A 16,733-nucleotide genomic window follows, 5' to 3' on the forward strand; every position below is an offset into this window, starting at 1 on the left:
CCTAATCTGAGGAATGACATGCTTGCTATTGAGGGAGTGCAGCGAAGGTTCACCAGATTGATTCTTGCGATGGCAGGACTGACTTATGGGGAAAGACTGGATCGGCTAGGCTTATACTCACTGGAATTTAGAAGAATGAGAGGGGATCTCATAGAAACGTATAAAATTCTGACGGGACTGGACAGGTTAGATGCAGGAAGAATGTTCCCTATGTTGGGGAAGTCCAAAACCAGGGGACACTGTCTAAGGATAAGGGGTAAGCCAGATAGGATCGAGATGAGGAGAAACTTTTTCACCCAGATAGTTGTGAACCTGTGGAATTCTCTGCCACAGAAAGTTGTTGAGTCCAATTCGTTCGACATATTCAAAAGGGAGTTAGATGTGGCCCTTACGGCTGAAGGGATCAGGGGTTATGGAGAGAAGGCTGGGGTGGGGTACTGAGATTGAATGACCAGCCATGATCATATTGAATGGCGGTGCAGGCTCAAAGAGCTCAATGGCCTGCTCCTGCACCTATTTTCTATGTTTCCATGTATCCCTTTTGCTCTCATCCTCTCCACTGAGAAAAAGTTGGAGAAAACTATTAGGTGATGGAATTATTCCAGCAGCTGTCGTACATGGGAAATCATTCTATTGAACCTGCAGAGCCTATGTAGTCCAGTATACACTTACTGATGTTGTGTATAAAGATGATTATATCCACTGTCTGCAGCAGTATTTTGCTTATGTCCCTTTCGTACAGCTGGATTTGTTAAATACAGATGTTTGTGTTTGCTTTAAAAGTATTGAATCTATGACATGGTACGTTGGAGGACTGACATACAGTGTCAAAGTGAGGGGGCACTCATTTGGGAGTCCTCCGTTTGTGTCAGACGATCAGGTTTTTAGTAAATGCCAGCACGCAATAACCGATATTTGTCCGAGCTAAAGGCAGTCCATGAGATGCTGCTTTTTAAAATCTTAAAATTATGTACACTTGATCCATTTGACGCCATACGTGGAATAAGTGGAAAGCAATCTTACCTATTCGTTGCTGTAGCATAGCAGGTGCAGTTGGGTTATAAGCCAAGTAATCTGTTTCACTCTCATCGCCGTTCACCTTGCCTTCTAGAGCTTTGATAGTCTAAGTGGTTAGAAGATTAAAATATCTCATGAAATACTTGTATAATTTCCACGAGTGCATTTATTCACTAATTTCACATGTGTAATCATCTTTATTAAACCATCAAATCATTCGCCAAGTGACGTCCTCACTGAAGATATTTAGACAATACAAGGATCAACAAATGGGTCAGGTACAAATTGTTAAAATTCACCTTTGCAGCAACATAAGCCTGAGCCTGGTCAATGCTTGTTTTTTGTTCATCTTTTCTAAGTGAACCATAAGGCCTGATTTTAGGTCCAGATTAACTGGCTCCACAGAAAGTGCTTGCAGCGAGAGTGGAGCCAGGGATCGGGCCACATCCCCTCTGTGGTAATTAGGCTTTGAGTTCTCATTAAATTAATTGAGAATATTTGCATACATCCCCTGTCATTACCTTTGGAAATAATTTACAGTTAATTGTCTGTGCAAGTGTAAACTAAATAAAAAATATCCATAAGCGGCTCCCCTAATGGGAGTTTATCCAGTGAGTATCCTGAGCCATACAAACCAGCAACGCACCAGATTCAACCCTCGGTAAGTGCCAACTTAGCTCTCGGCTGGGACAATATAATTATCCTCTGCTCCACGCGCGTTATCACCAACCAGCAAGCCTTGCTGAGGTGCACAGTCAGAAATCGGGTGAGGAGAGGAACGAGTACAGCTTTGATTTTTTTTTTATTCGTGCATGGGATGTGGGCATCCCTGGCATGGCCAGCATTTATTGGCCATCCCTAATTGCCCTTGAGAAGGTGGTGGCGAGCCACAGAGGGCAGTTAAGAGTCAACCATATTGCTGTGGGTCTAGAGTTACTATTTCATAGAAGAGCAGGGGTGTTATTCCAAGTGTCCTGGCCAATATTTATCCCTCAATCAACATAACAAAAAAGCTAATTATCTGGTCATTATCACATTGCTGTTTGTGGGAGCTTGCTTGTGAGCAAATTGGCTGCTACGTTTCCCACATTACAACAGTGTGTGCACTCCAAAAGTACTTCATTAGCTGTAAAGTGCTTTGAGACTTCTGGTGGTTATGAAAGAACATAAGAATTAGGAACAGGAGTAGGCCATCTAGCCCCTCGAGCCTGCTCCACCACTCAACAAGATCATGGCTGATCTGGCCGTGGACTCAGCTCCACTTACCCGCCCGCTCCCCATAACCCTTAATTCCCTTATTGGTTAAAAATCTATCTATCTATGATTTGAATACATTCAATGAGCTAGCCTCAACTGCTTCCCTGGGCAGAGAATTCCACAGATTCACAACCCTCTGGGAGAAGAAATTCCTTCTCAACTCGGTTTTAAATTGGCTCCCCTGTATTTTGAGGCTGTGCCCCCTCGTTCTAGTCTCCCCGACCAGTGGAAACAACCTCTCTGCCTCTATCTTGTCTATCCCTTTCATTATTTTAAATGTTTCTATAAGATTACCCCTCATCCTTCTGAACTCCAACGAGTAAAGACCCAGTCTACTCAATCTATCATCATAAGGTAACCCCCTCATCTCCGGAATCAGCCTAGTGAATCGTCTCTGTACCCCCTCCAAAGCTAGTATATCCTTCCTTAAGTAAGGTGACCAAAACTGCATGCAGTACTCCAGGTGCGGCCTCACCAATACCGTGTACAGTTGCAGCAGGACCTCCCTGCTTTTGTACTCCATCCCTCTCGCAATGATGTCCAACATTCCATTCGCCTTCCTGATTACCTGCAAACTAACTTTTTGGGATTCATGCACAAGAACCCCCAGGTCCCTCTGCACCGCAGCATGTTGTAATTTCTCCCCATTCCAATAATATTCCCTTTTACTGTTTTTTTTTCCCAAGGTGGATGACCTCACATTTTCCAACATTGTATTCCATCTGCCAAACCTTAGCCCATTTGCTTAACCTATCTAAATCTCTTTGCAGCCTCTCTGTGTCCTCTACACAACCCGCTTTCCCACTAATCTTTGTGTCATCTGCAAATTTTGTTACACTACACTTTGTCCCCTCTTCCAGATCATCTATGTATATTGTAAACAGTTGTGGTCCCAGCACCGATCCCTGTGGCACACCACTAACCACTGATTTCCAACCCGAAAAGGACCTATTTATCCCAACTCTCTGCTTTCTGTTAGCCAGCCAATTCTCTATCCATGCTAATACATTTCCTCTGACTCCGCGTACCTTTATCTTCTGCAGTAACCTTTTGTGTGGCACCTTATCGAATGCCTTTTGGAAATCTAAATACACCACATCCATCGGTACATCTCTATCCACCATGCTCGGTATATCCTCAAAGAATTCCAGTAAATTAGTTAAACATGATTTCCCCTTCATGAATCCATGTTGCGTCTGCTTGATTGCACTATTCCTATCTAGATGTCCCGCTATTTCTTCCTTAATAGTTTCAAGCATTTTCCCCACTACAGATGTTAAACTAACCGGCCTATAGTTACCTGCCTTTTGTCTGCCCCCTTTTTTAAACAGGCGTTAGATTAGCTGCTTTCCAATCCGCTGGTACCTCCCCAGAGTCCAGAGAATTTTGGTAGATTATAACGAATGCATCTGCTATAACTTCCGCCATCTCTTTTAATACTCTGGGATGCATTTTATCAGGTGCTATATAAATCCAAGTCTTTTTTCTTTATAGGCCAGACTAGGTAAAGGTGGCAGACTTCCTTTCCTAAAGGTCATTTGTAAACCAGATGCTAGCTTTTTTTTAAATTCCGGATTTATTTAATTAACTGAATTTAAATTCCCCAGCTGCCATACCCTTGATATCCCCTGGAGTCAATAAAGCCTGTTCACAAAACATTGTCAAGTCTCACAATAATGGAGACTTCACCACTGCCATTCTTTTTGTAGTCTAGAATTAATGTCAATCTTTCTCATTGCATGGTAGAAAACCTTGGGATCGATTATAAGGCTGACTATCTAGCAGGAATCGAGCAGGTGGGCAGTTTACAATTAGGGGGTTAGTTACCTGCTCAGATTTTTGACTTTAACCTACAGGGTTCTGCAGGCCAGTAAGATGCCCACCTAAAGCAGATTGGGGTCTTTTGAATTTATGCAATTGCATTTGAACTCACGATTGAGCAGGGTAGCCGCTATACATTAGTAGGTCTTGACCAATGTTGGCATTCCGAGATGTATGGTTTTGTTGTTGCTGGTCAGTCTCCTGCAATGTGCCCATGAGAACGTGCTATAGTGCTTCACTGGGAGGTGGATGTTACTACAGCATGACTACAGCAGTTTCTATTACAAATATGGACATAGGAACACATAACAAAAGTCGACCCACAACAGGAAGTAAGGTTTTGTTGTGTGCCTTTTATCATTTATTTTCATATGTCAGAATTCCAGCATGTAGCTCAAGACCATTGATGTTGGGGCTGCATAAAATGGGAGCTGTATCTAACACTTATGTATTCATCCCAGAATAGAGGCTTTCAAAGTGAGACCCTAGAGCACCACAAGCCAGATTTCTGTCTGGTCGTTCCATTTCTCTACATATGTTGATTAAAACTTTGGGCTGGATTTTAGCACCCTAAAACAGGTGGATTGGGGTCGGGTCAGAGATTAAAATTTCAACCCTGACCCCAAACCACCTCCAGTCCACCCGCTTCCAGGTTTAACAGAGGTGAGTCAGGGGGCAGGCAGCCAATTGCTCCCAGGAGGTGGGTTGGTAATTTAAATATTTTAATAAGGCTGGCGGCTTCTGACCTAACCTGTTTTACACGTTTAATTATGAGCGGTCGGATTTCCCAGATCTCGGGAAACCCGGCAACTGAATGGAGGCGAGAAGGTAAGTGCCATTACAGCACTGCTTGTGGGCCAAGAGGAGCAGGAGTGCTCCCCGCCCCCCAAGCTGTCCCCTTATAAAGACCCCTGGTATATGAAATCAGACACTCTCCGGGATCGAAAGACCCTCCTCTACCACTACCGGGGTCAGGGATCAGACACCCTCCAGGATCAGACATCCCCATGGCTGTGGATCGGACTTAACTGGGCCTGCGGCCCGCTCCGGAGTGATCCCCGTGCACTCGAAGCCAAGCCTGTCAATCAGACTGACTTCCAGGCGAGGATCTTGTCAATATAAAAGATGCAGGCTGTGGAATTAAAACTCCTCCCTCCCCCCACCGCCTATGTAACTAGCCCCTGTTAATATCCAGGCCTTTATTTCCGTTGCTGTGTACTAATAAAAAATGTTTTTTTTATTTGTTCCTGGGATGTGGGCATCACTGGCAACATAAGAACATAAGAAATAGGAGCAGGAGTAGGCTATTTGGCCCCTTGCGCCTGCTCTGCCATTCAGTAAGATGATGGTGATCTGATCATGGACTCAGCTCCACTTCCCTGCCTGCTCCCCATAAACCTTTATTCCCTTATTGCTCAAAAATCTGTTTATCTCCGCCTTAAATATATTCAATGACCCAACCACCACAGCTCTCTGGGGCAGAGAATTCCATAGATTTACAACCATCTAAGAGAAGAAATTCCTCCTCATCTCAGTTTTAAATGGGCGGCCCCTTATGCTGAGAGTATGTCCCCTAGTTTTAGTTTCCCCTATGAGTGGAAATATCCTCTCTGCATCCACCTTGTCGAGCCCCCTCATTATCTTATATGTTTCAATAAGATCACCTTGCATTCTTCTGAACTGCAATGTGTATACGCCCAACCTACTCAACCTATCTTCATAAGTCAACCCCCTCATCTCCGGAATCAACCAAGTGAACCTTCTCTGAACAGTCTCCAATGCAAGTATGCCCTTCCTTAAATACGGAGACCAAAACTGTACGCAGTACTCCAGGTGTGGCTTTACCAATACACTGTACAGTTGTAGCAGGACTTCTCTGCTTTTATACTCTCTACACCTTGCAAAAAAGGCCAACATTACAATTGCCTTCCTGATTACTTGTACCTGCGTACTAATTTTTTGTGTTTCATGCATAAGGACTTCAGATCCCTCTGTATTGCAGCACTTTGCAATTTTTCTCCATTTAAATTAAAATTTGCTTTTCTATTTTTTCTGCCAAAATGGATAACCTCACACTTTCCCACATTATGCTCCATCTGTCAAGTTTTTGCCCACTCACTTAGCCTGTCGATATCCCTTTGCAGATTATTTGTGTCCTCCTCACAATTTGCTTTCCCACCCAACTTTGTATCATCAGCAAACTTGTCTATGTTACACTCGGTCCCATCATCCAAGTCATTAATATAGATTGTAAATAGTTGAGGACCCAGCACTGATCCCTGCGGCATCCCACTAGTTACTGTTTGCCAACCAGAAAATGACCCATTTATCCCGACTCTCTGTTCTCTGTTGGTTAGCCAATCTCTATCCATGTGAATATATTACCCCCAACTCCATGAACTTTTATCTTGTGCAGTAACCTCTTTTTTGGCACCTTGTCGAATGCCTTCTGGAAATCCAAAATACACCACATCCACTAGTTCACCCTTATCCACCCTGCTCGTTACATCCTCAAAGAACTCCAGCAAATTTGTCAAACGTGATTTCCCTTTCATAAAACCATGCCGACTCTGCTTGATTGAATTATGCTTTTCCAAATGTCCCGCTACTACTTCCTTAATAGTGGACTCTAGTATTTTCCCAATGACAGATGTTCTGCTAACTGGTCTATAGTTTCCTGCTTTTTGTCTGCCTCCTTTTTAAAATAGGGGTGTTACATTTGTGGTTTTCCAATCCGCTGGGACTGCCCCAGAATCCAGGGAATTTTGGTATATTACAACCAATGCATCCACTATCTCTGCAGCCACTTCTTTTAAGACTCTAGGATGTAAGCCATCAGGTCCAGGGGACTTGTCCGCCTTTAGTCCCATTATTTTACGGAGTACTAGTTCATTAGTGATAGTGATTGCATTCAGTTCCTCCCTCCCTATAGCCCCTTGATTATCCACTATTGGGATGTTTTTAGTGTCTTCTACCGGGAAGACCGATACAAAATATTTGTTCAACGTCTCTGCCGTTTCCATGTTCTCCATTATTAATTCCCCAGTCTCATCCTCTAGGGGACTAACATTTACTTCAGCCACTCTTTTCATTTTTATGTACCTGTAGAAACTTTTACTATCTGTTTTTATATTTTGTGCTAGTTTACTTTCAAAATCTATCTTCCCTCTCTCTCATTTTTTTAGTCATTCTTTACTGGTTTTGAAAATGGTCCTAATCCTCTGGCTTCCCACTAGTCTTCACCACATTGTATGACTTTGTTTTCAATTTGATACCATCCCTTATTTCCAGTTAGCCACGAATGTTTATCCCTTCTCTTACAGTCTCATTGGATATATTTTTGTTGTGAGTTGTGAAATGTCTCCTTAAATGTCTGCCACTGCTCATCAAGCTTCCCATACTTTATAATCTATGTTCCCAGTCCACTTTCGCCAATTCTGCCCTCATAACTTTGTACAGGTAGTCTCCTTTATTTAAGCTTCGGACCCTGGTTTGAAAACCAACTTTCTCACCCTCCAACTCATTCCCAGAGGATCCTTTACTATGAGATCATTCATTAATCCTGCCTCATTACACACTAAGATAGCCTGCTCCCTGGTTGGTTCCGCAATGTACTGTTCAAGGAAACTATCCTGGTTGCACTCTATGAACTCTTCCTCAAGGCTACCCTGACCAATTTGCTTTGTCCAATCAATACGAAGGTTAAAATCGACCATGATTATTGTTGTTCCTTTATTACAAGCCTCCAGTATTTCTTGATTTATACTCCGTCCAACAGTGTAGCTACTGTTAGGTGGCCTTTTGACTATGCCCACCAGCGACTTTTTCCCTCTATTATTCCTTATCTCCACCCAAACTGATTCAGCATCTTGATCCTCTGAGCCAATATCATTTCTCACTTATTGCCCATCTCTATTTGCCCTTGAGACCGTGGTGGTGAGCTGCCTTCTTAAACTGCTGCAGTCCTTGTATTGAAGGTATTCCCATGATGCTGTTAGGGAGGGAGTTCCAGGATTATGACCCATGAAGGAACGGTGATATATTTCCAAGTCAGGATGGTGTGTGACTTGGAGGGGAACTTGGAAGTGGTGGTGTACCCGTGTGCCCGTTGCCCTTGTCCTTCTAGGTGTTAGAGGTTCCGGGTTTGGGAGGTGCTGTCAAAGAAGCCTTAGCGAGTTGCTGCAGTATCACCTTGTAGATGGTACACACTGCAGCCACGGTGCACTATTGGTGACGGGAGTGAATGTTGAAAGTCGTAGATGAGGTGCCAATCAAGTGAGCTTCTTTGTCCTGGACAATGTTAAGCTTCGAGTGTTGTTGGAGCTGCACTCATCCAGGCAAGTGAGAAGTATTCCATCACACTCCTGACTTGTACCTTGTAGATGGTGGAAAGGCTTTGGGAATCAGGAGGTGAGACACTCGCCGCAGAATACCCAGCCTCTGACCTGCTCTTGTAGCCACAGTATTTATGTGGTTGGTCCATAGGTTTCTGGTCAATAGTGACCCTCAGGCTTGATGTTGGGAGATTTGACGATGGTAATACCGTTGAATTTCATGGGGAGGTGGTTAGACTTCTTGTCATTGCCTGGCCCTTGTGTGGCGTGAATGTTACTTGCCACTTATCAGTCCAAGCCTGAATTTAACAAAAGTACCGTTTCTTTCAGTGAATTGACACAATCTTTTGGAGGTTAGGACGGGGGTCCCTGGATTGGTTATTTTCACATTGCAAAGTATGAATAACGCTGATTCCTGACCAACCAACATCCCTGCAATGACTGACGTGTGAGATTGTGTTTAATGCACTTTCTCCTCGGGATGGAGATCTCGCACTTCCATGGACTATATTGGGAATCTCTAGTTCCCATCAGATCTTTCTTTTGTTCTCTAATTAAAATCCCCCCAAAATTAATGACAGTATTCACATTCGTGCTGATAGAACAAAAAACTCAAATTAACATATGGAAAGGACATCCACTGCAACCTGTTTGGAGGATGCAACTTCCTGCTTTTAACTGTTCTTGTGTTGTTAGTACACGTGACCATCTTTAAAAAAGGGAACAAGTCCGATTGCGGCAGCGACAGAGGAATTTCCCTGTTATCAGCCACTGGGAAGGTCGTTGTAAGAGTTCTCCCTGTGGCTGAGGAGCTCCTCCCGGAGTCACAGTGCGGATTTCGTCCCTTACGGGGCACAACAGACATGATTGTTGCAGCGCGACAGCTGCAGGAAAATTGCAGGGAACAGCGCCAGTCCTTATACATGGGCTTCAACCTTACAAAGGCCTTTGACACTGTCAACCGCGAGGGTCTATGGAGCGTCCTCCTCCATTTCAGATGCCTCCAAAAGTTCATCACCATCCTCTGCCTGCTCCACGATGACAGGCAGTGATCCTTACAAACGGATCCATTAAGACCCAATCCATGTCCGGACCGGGGTCAAACCGGGCTGCGTCATCGCCCCCAACCCTCTTCTCAATCTTCCTCGCTGCAATGCTCCACCTCATAGTCGACAAGCTCCCCACTGGAGTGGAACTAAACTACAGAACCAGTGGGAAGCTGTTCAACCTTCGCCGTCTCCAGACCAGATCCAAGACCACCCCAACCTCTGTCGTCGAGCTACAGTACACAGACGACGCCTGCGTCTGCGCACATACAGAGGCTGAACTCCAGGACATAGTCGACGTATTTACTGAGGCCTTATGCTAAACATCAGTTCCACCAACCTGGCTTTACTGCAAAGCACTGTCCCCCAGTCATCAAGATCCACGGCGCGGCCCTGGACAACGTGGACCACTTCCCATATCTCGGGAGCCTCCTATCAACAAGAGCAGACATCGACAACGAGATCCAACACCGCATCCAGTGCGCCAATGCAGCCTTCGGCCGCCTGAGGGAAAGAGTGTTTGAAGACCAGGCCCTCAAAACTTGCCACCAAGCTCATGGTCTACAGGGCTGTAGTAATACCCGCCCTCCTGTCTGGCTCAGAAACATGGACCATGTACAGTAGACACCTCAAGTCGCTGGAGAAATACCACCAATGATGTCTCCGCAAGATCTTACAAATCCCCTGTGAGGACAGACGCACCAACATTAGCATCCTCGACCAGGCCAACATCCCCAGCATCGAAGCATTGATCACACTTGATCAGCTCCGCTGGGCAGGCCACATAGTTTGCATGCCAGACACGAGACTCCCAAAGCAAGCGCTTTACTCGGAACTCCTTCACGGCAAACGAGCCATAGGTGGGCAGCGGAAATTTTACAAGGACACCCTCAAAGCCTCCCTGATAAAGTGCAACATCCCCACTGACACCTGGAAGACAGTGGCCAAAGACCGCCCTAAGTGGAGGAAGTGCATCCGGGAGGGCGCTCAGCACTTCGAGTTTCGTTACCAAGAGCGTGCAGAAATCAAGTGGAGGCAGCAGAAAGAGCGCGTTGCAAACCAGTCCCATCCACCCCTTCCCTCAACGAGTATCTGTCCCACCTGTGACAGACACTGTGGTTCTCGTATTGGACTGTACAGCCACCTAAGAACTCATGTTAAGAGTGGAAGCAGGTCTTCCGATTCCGAGGGACTGCCTATGATGAGTACATGGTGATTCCTTAGACATACTGTTGACGTGACTGAAGATTCCACAGAAACTCCCATTGTTGACAATTAGGTTTCTGGTCAATGGTAACTCCCAGGCTGTTGATTTTGTGGGATTTGGCAATGGTAATCCCATTGAATGTCATGAAACTTTCTCTTGTTGGAGATGGTCATTTATCTAGTCTTTATTTGACGCGAATGTTACTTGCCACTTATCAGCCCAAGCCTGAATGTTGTCCAGGTCTTGCTGCATGCAGGCATGGATTGCTTCAATTGCTGAAGAATTGTGAATGGAACGGAACACTCTGCAATCATCTGACCTTATGATGGAGGGAAGGTAATTGATGAAACAGCTGAAGATGGTTGGGCCTAGGACACTGCCCTGATGAATTCCTGCAGCGATGTCCTGAGGCTAGGATTATTTACCTCCAACAACTACAACCATTTTCCTTCGTGCTAGGTATGATTCCAGCCAGTGGAGAATATCCACCCCCCGCCCCCCCGATTCGCATTGGCTTCAATTTTACTCTGACTCCTTGATGCCACACTCGGTCAAATGCTGCCTTGATGTCAAGGGTAGTCACTCTCACCTCACCTCTTGAACTCAGCTCTTTTGTCCATGTTTGGACCTAGGCTGTAATGAGGTCTGGAGCAGAGTGGTTCTTGTGGAATCCAAATTGAGCATCGATGAGCAGGTCATTGGTGAGTAAGTGCTGCTTGATAGCACTGCTGATTGAGAGTCGACTGATGGGACTGTAATTGGGCAGATTGGATTTATCCTGCTTTTTATGGACAGGACACACCTGGGCTGTTTTCCACATTGTCGGGTAGATTCCACTGTTGCAGCTGTACTGGAGGTACGTTTAGTTCTGGAGCACAAGTCTTCAGCACAACAGCCGGGATGTTGTCGGGGCCCATAGCCTTTGCTCAGCCGTTTTTTGATATCACGTGGAGTGAATCTAATTGGCTGAAGACTAGCTTCTGTGATGGTGGGGACCTCAGAAGGAGGCCGAGATGGATCATCCACTTGGCACTTCTGGCTGAAGACGTTTGCAAACGCTTCAGCCTTGTCTTTTGCACTTGCGTGTTGGTCTCCGCCATCATTGAGGATGGGGATATTCATGGAGCCTCCTCTTCCCGTTAGTAGGTAATTGTCCACCACCATTCACGACTGGATGTGGCAGGACTGCAGAGCTTTGATCTGATATGTTGATTGTGGCATTGCTTAGCTCTGTTTATAGCATGCTGCTTCAGCTGCTTAGCATGCATGTAGTCCTGTGTTGCAGTTTACCCAGGTTGGTACCTCATTTTTAGGTACGCGTGGTGCTGCTTCTGCCATACTCTTCTGCACTCCTTATTGAACCAGGGTTGGTCCCCTGGCTTGATGGTAATGGTAGAGTGAGGGATGTGCCGGGCCATGAGGTTACAGATTGTGGAATACAATTCTGCTTCTGCTGACGGCCCACAGCGCCTCATGGATGCCCAGTTTTGAGCTGCTGGATCTGTTCTGAATCTATCCCATTTAGCAAGGCTAAGTGAGTGGGCAAACATTTGGCAGATGGAGTATAATATGGGAAAGTGTGAAGTTATCCATTTTGGCAGGAAAAATAAAAAAGCAAATTATTATTTAAATGGAGAGAAACTATGAAGTGCTGCAGTACAGAGGGACCTGGGGGTCCTTGTACATGAAACACAAAAAGTTAGTATGCAGGGACAGCAAGTAATCTGGAAGGCAAATGGAATGTTGGCCTTTATTGCAAGGGGGTTGGAATATAAAAGCAGAGAAGTCCTGTTACAACTGTACAGGGTATTGGTGAGGCCACACCTAGAGTACTGTGTACAGTTTTGGTCTCCTTATTTAAGGAAGGATATACTTGCATTGGAGGCAGTTCAGAGAAGGTTCAGTAGGCTAATTCTTGAGATGAAGGGGTTCGCTTATGAAGAAAGGATGAGCACGTTGGGCCTATACTCATTGGAATTTAGAATAATGAGAGGTGATATTGAAATATAAGATACTGAGGGGGCTCGACAAAGTAGATGCAGAGAAGATGTTTCCACTCGTGGGGGAATCCAGAACTAGGGGGCACAGTTTCAGAATACGGGGTCGCCCATTTAGAACTGAGATGAGGAGGAATTTCTTCTCTGGGAGTCGTAAATTTGTGGAATTTTCTGCCCCAGAGAGCTGTGGGGGCTGGGATATTGAATATATTTAAGGTGGAGATAGACAGAGACAGATTTCTGAGTGATAAGGGAGTGAAGGGTTTTGGGGAGCGGGCAGGGAAGTGGAGCTCAGCCCAAGATCAGATCAGCCATGATCTTATTAGGTGGTGGAGCAGGCTCGAGGGGCCAAATGGCCTACTCCTGCTCATTTTTCTTATTTATGTAATACGATGGAGGGTATCTTCAGTATGACAATGTGACTTCATCTCCACATGGATTGTGTGGTGATCACTGCTACCAACGCTATCATGGACAGATGCATCTGCGACACGTAGATTGTTGAGGTCGAGGTCAAGTAGGTTTTTCCCCTCGTGTTGCTTCTCTCACCACTTGCTGCATGCCCAGTTTGACAGATATGACCTTTAGGGCTCGGTCACTAGTGGTGCTACCGATCCACTCTTGGTGATGGACATTGATGTCCCCCACCCAGAGTACGTTCTGTGCCCTTGGTACCCTCAACGCTTTTTCTAAGTGGTGTTCAACATGGAGGAGTACTGATTCATCAGCTGAGGGAGGGCAGTAGGTGATAATCATCAGGAGGGATAAATATTGGCTGGGACACTGGGCGTAACTCCCCTGCTCTTTGAAATACTGCCATGGGATCTTTTACATCCACCTGAGAGATAAGACGGAGCCTCAGTTTAATGGCTCATCTGAAAGATGGCACTTCCGACAGTGCAGCAATTCCCTCAGTACCGCACAGGAGTATCAGCCTGGATTAATGTGCTCAAGTCCCTGGAGTGGGACTTGAACACACAACCTTCTGACTCCGAGGCGAGGATACTACCATGAGATAGAGCGAAACACAAACTGGAGAGGAAGAGTGAGTGAAAGAGAGAGAGAGAGAGAAACTCAAACTGGGGAGGGAGAGATTTCTGTCTTGTAAAAGTTCATAAAATGGGACAAAAGCTTTAGTTAGAAGTTACTTATACCAGTAACGTTTTTGTTAAATCAGTGGTATTGACTTAGTGTTGCTGAGTGTGGTCGACAATGTCAAAACATTGCAGAATTAGTTTTTATTTAAACATTACTTATCTTTAAATCTTTCTATTCCTTTGTGTTCTTTCTTTGATTTATAAATTATGTTGTTCATCTCACTCTAAAACAAAAAGTAAAATATTTAATTTGGGACTTGGTGATAAACACTCAACTCAGGTAAATGCAATTATATTTGCAAACAGTGGGCAGATATCATGTGATCAAACGTCACATGATCAAATCTCTAGGAATACGTCACTCCAGTGTTAGCAATCCTACCTGCACCAGGTAACTACAAGAAGTAACAATAATTCAATATTCAGTTCAACTAATCTATAAAGCATTGTTCAAAAAAGATCCTGTTAAAAATGTTTGACTTTTATCAAATAACAAAATGCACATTGTCAGGCTGATAAATCCCATCAGTTGCAATTGGTGAATCCCAAAATAGCACATGCTTCACTGTAACCATGGTGATCAGGCCTGTGCAACAACCTGTAGTTAAGCCAGAACTCATAGCACAGCCGCAAGCAGTATCAGCAACTGCCAGGTGAAAGCCCAGCAATAAAACATTGAGCTTTATAGCAATATATCATTGTAGATAATACTTCAGTTCTAGTTATCAGGTTGCAGTTCCAATTTTCTAGTACAACATTCAGCCTTCTTAATATTTTATAGATTTCTAATAAAAGACACGTCCCCATCAATCACCCAACAAGTTAATCCACGGGGTAAACTAATCCATAAAGACTAGGAAGGTCGCAGCTCTGAACCTTGGTCTGTATCGAGTTAGTTAATCTCACCCAGGATGGCAATAGGCCTCGGCATTTGAGTTAAAGGAGGAAAAAATTAGGCAGAGTTCCTGCTCCTGATTGCCATCCAGCATTTTCTTGATAGAAATATGCGTCAAGACAGGAGCATAAGCAGCTGTGATGCCCCGTTGAATTGCCTGTCGCGGCTCAGACATTAATAACTGTGAGGTATGAAAGACCAACCAGAATCTGTGGCGTCATACTCAACAAAGAGGCAATGATTTTCATATAGGAAGAGGAGAAAAATTGGAAGAAATAGTTGGCGAATAAAGAATAAAATTAGTAGCAAAATCAAAGACCAAATATATTGCAAAGTTAATGTGTATCTGGAGTGCAAATAATTTTATTTTCTAATAAATGAAAATGATACAAGACGGATGGTTTCAGTTGAACAACCATGCAATTCATTATACCTATAGCAATTCATTTTAGCAACATTTCAATTGCTAAGTGTGTATTTGCTCACTTTAAAAAGAAAATCTACAAAATGCCATGCCAGATCTGTTATAAATTTCTCTTCTGCCATTAATATTACAACTGTGCACCTATTTAAAATGTCACAATTAACTGAGCAGAAGTGTGGCAGATTTACTTCTAGCATTATTTGGCTCGTTGTCTGTGCCAGCTTTTTGCGAGCAACTCCAGGATTAATCCCACTGCCTCGCACACTCCCTCAGCTGTACATTTTCATCTGCTTCAAATCTTTATTCAATTTTCCATTAAAAGATGCAATGGCAATGCGGAGAGTGCAGGAAAGTGGATTTGAGGTAGAAGATCAGCCATGATCTCATTGAATAGCGGAGCAGGCTCGAGGGGCCAAATGGCCTCCTCCTGCTCCTAATTCTTATGTTCTTATGGTCTCTGCCTCAACCATTCCCTGACAAAGCATTCCATACTCCAGCAACCCCTGTGTAAAGAAATTGGTTCTAACACCTCTTCTCACTACCTTAGTGATGAATTTAAATTGTTGACTCTTCATCTCTGGCTTCCCAACCAGAGAAAGAGCCCTTCCAGATTCATTCTATCAAAGCTCTTTATAACTTTTTTTAAAAACTTGATTAAATTTGCTCTTAGCCTTTCAGTGGAAATTGTCCCAGTACTTCAAGTCTCTCCCCATTACAATAGTTTCTCATCCCTTGTATCATCCTGGTGAATTTATGTTATATTCTCTATGGGCTAGAATTTCTTCTCTCGTCGCCCATTTACCATCCAGGTACCGTAGGTTTTGTTGAAAAATGTAAAATACCGGCCATTTCAGCTCCCGATTAGCGCCAGCGGTAATTTGGGCCTACCATTACCACCAGCGTTGCTGCAAATCGCCCGCCCACTTTGGACATCCAGAAATGTCAGAAAATTCACTCCCAGTGCTAAGTTCCATTTTAAAAGTTTTTTTTAAGGCCTGCTACCGCACGTTATTGCTGCAATGGAAACTGCCCATTTCTGAAGTACTGAGCCGACTTGGGCCCAGCGTTATGCTTCCCTCCATTTTGTTTGCAGCTTGACAGTGGTCCAGAAGATCGTGGATAATGAAGAAAACCAATTCTTGATGCAAATATAATATGTGGTGTACATTATTAACAGATATGTGAGGTTTCGACAAGATGACCACCGCTACTGTAGTTAAGTGATTCTATGCAGAAAATGAAGTTTTGTATCTTTGAATGTGATTGGGAGAACCTTTTGTTCAGTAGGCTTTGGGCTGACATATATGCTGAGTTTCTGCTATAATTTGGTTATGTGTTAGCTAAGTGACACTTCCACTCTGGTGGATTGAAACATCACCTCACCAACGTGCAAACATTGTATCAGTAAGTCTATGAAGGATTGTGACCTCTAAAAGCTTTGCAAATTATTGGATTGTATAATAAAAAAGTTTGCGTATTCAAAGGGGCTCATTGTCTCACACACAGACCAGGCACTGAGTTCACTCCCAGTACAGGATTAGAGAGAGAAAGGGGCTCACTGTCACACACGGAGGGGGGAGGGGGGAGGGGTTGTGTCCACGCAATGGCGCCTCATTCAAGTCACTGTGTGTACATAAC

The 16,733-nt window shown here is 44.3% G+C and overlaps 1 long non-coding RNA gene across 1 annotated transcript in view; it reads left to right on the forward strand.

The window, feature by feature from the left end:
• Nucleotides 1–16,408, forward strand: part of LOC139275715 (uncharacterized) — a 37,041-nt gene extending 20,633 nt beyond the window's left edge. The window contains exon 3 of the long non-coding RNA XR_011595738.1: nt 16,189–16,408. This is a non-coding gene — a long non-coding RNA (uncharacterized lncRNA). The remainder of the gene's footprint in view (nt 1–16,188) is intronic.
• The last annotated feature ends 325 nt before the right edge of the window (nt 16,409–16,733 follow it).

This window comes from Pristiophorus japonicus, chromosome 11 (assembly GCF_044704955.1).
Source record: "Pristiophorus japonicus isolate sPriJap1 chromosome 11, sPriJap1.hap1, whole genome shotgun sequence".
In the NCBI taxonomy this organism is placed as follows: domain Eukaryota; kingdom Metazoa; phylum Chordata; class Chondrichthyes; family Pristiophoridae; genus Pristiophorus; species Pristiophorus japonicus.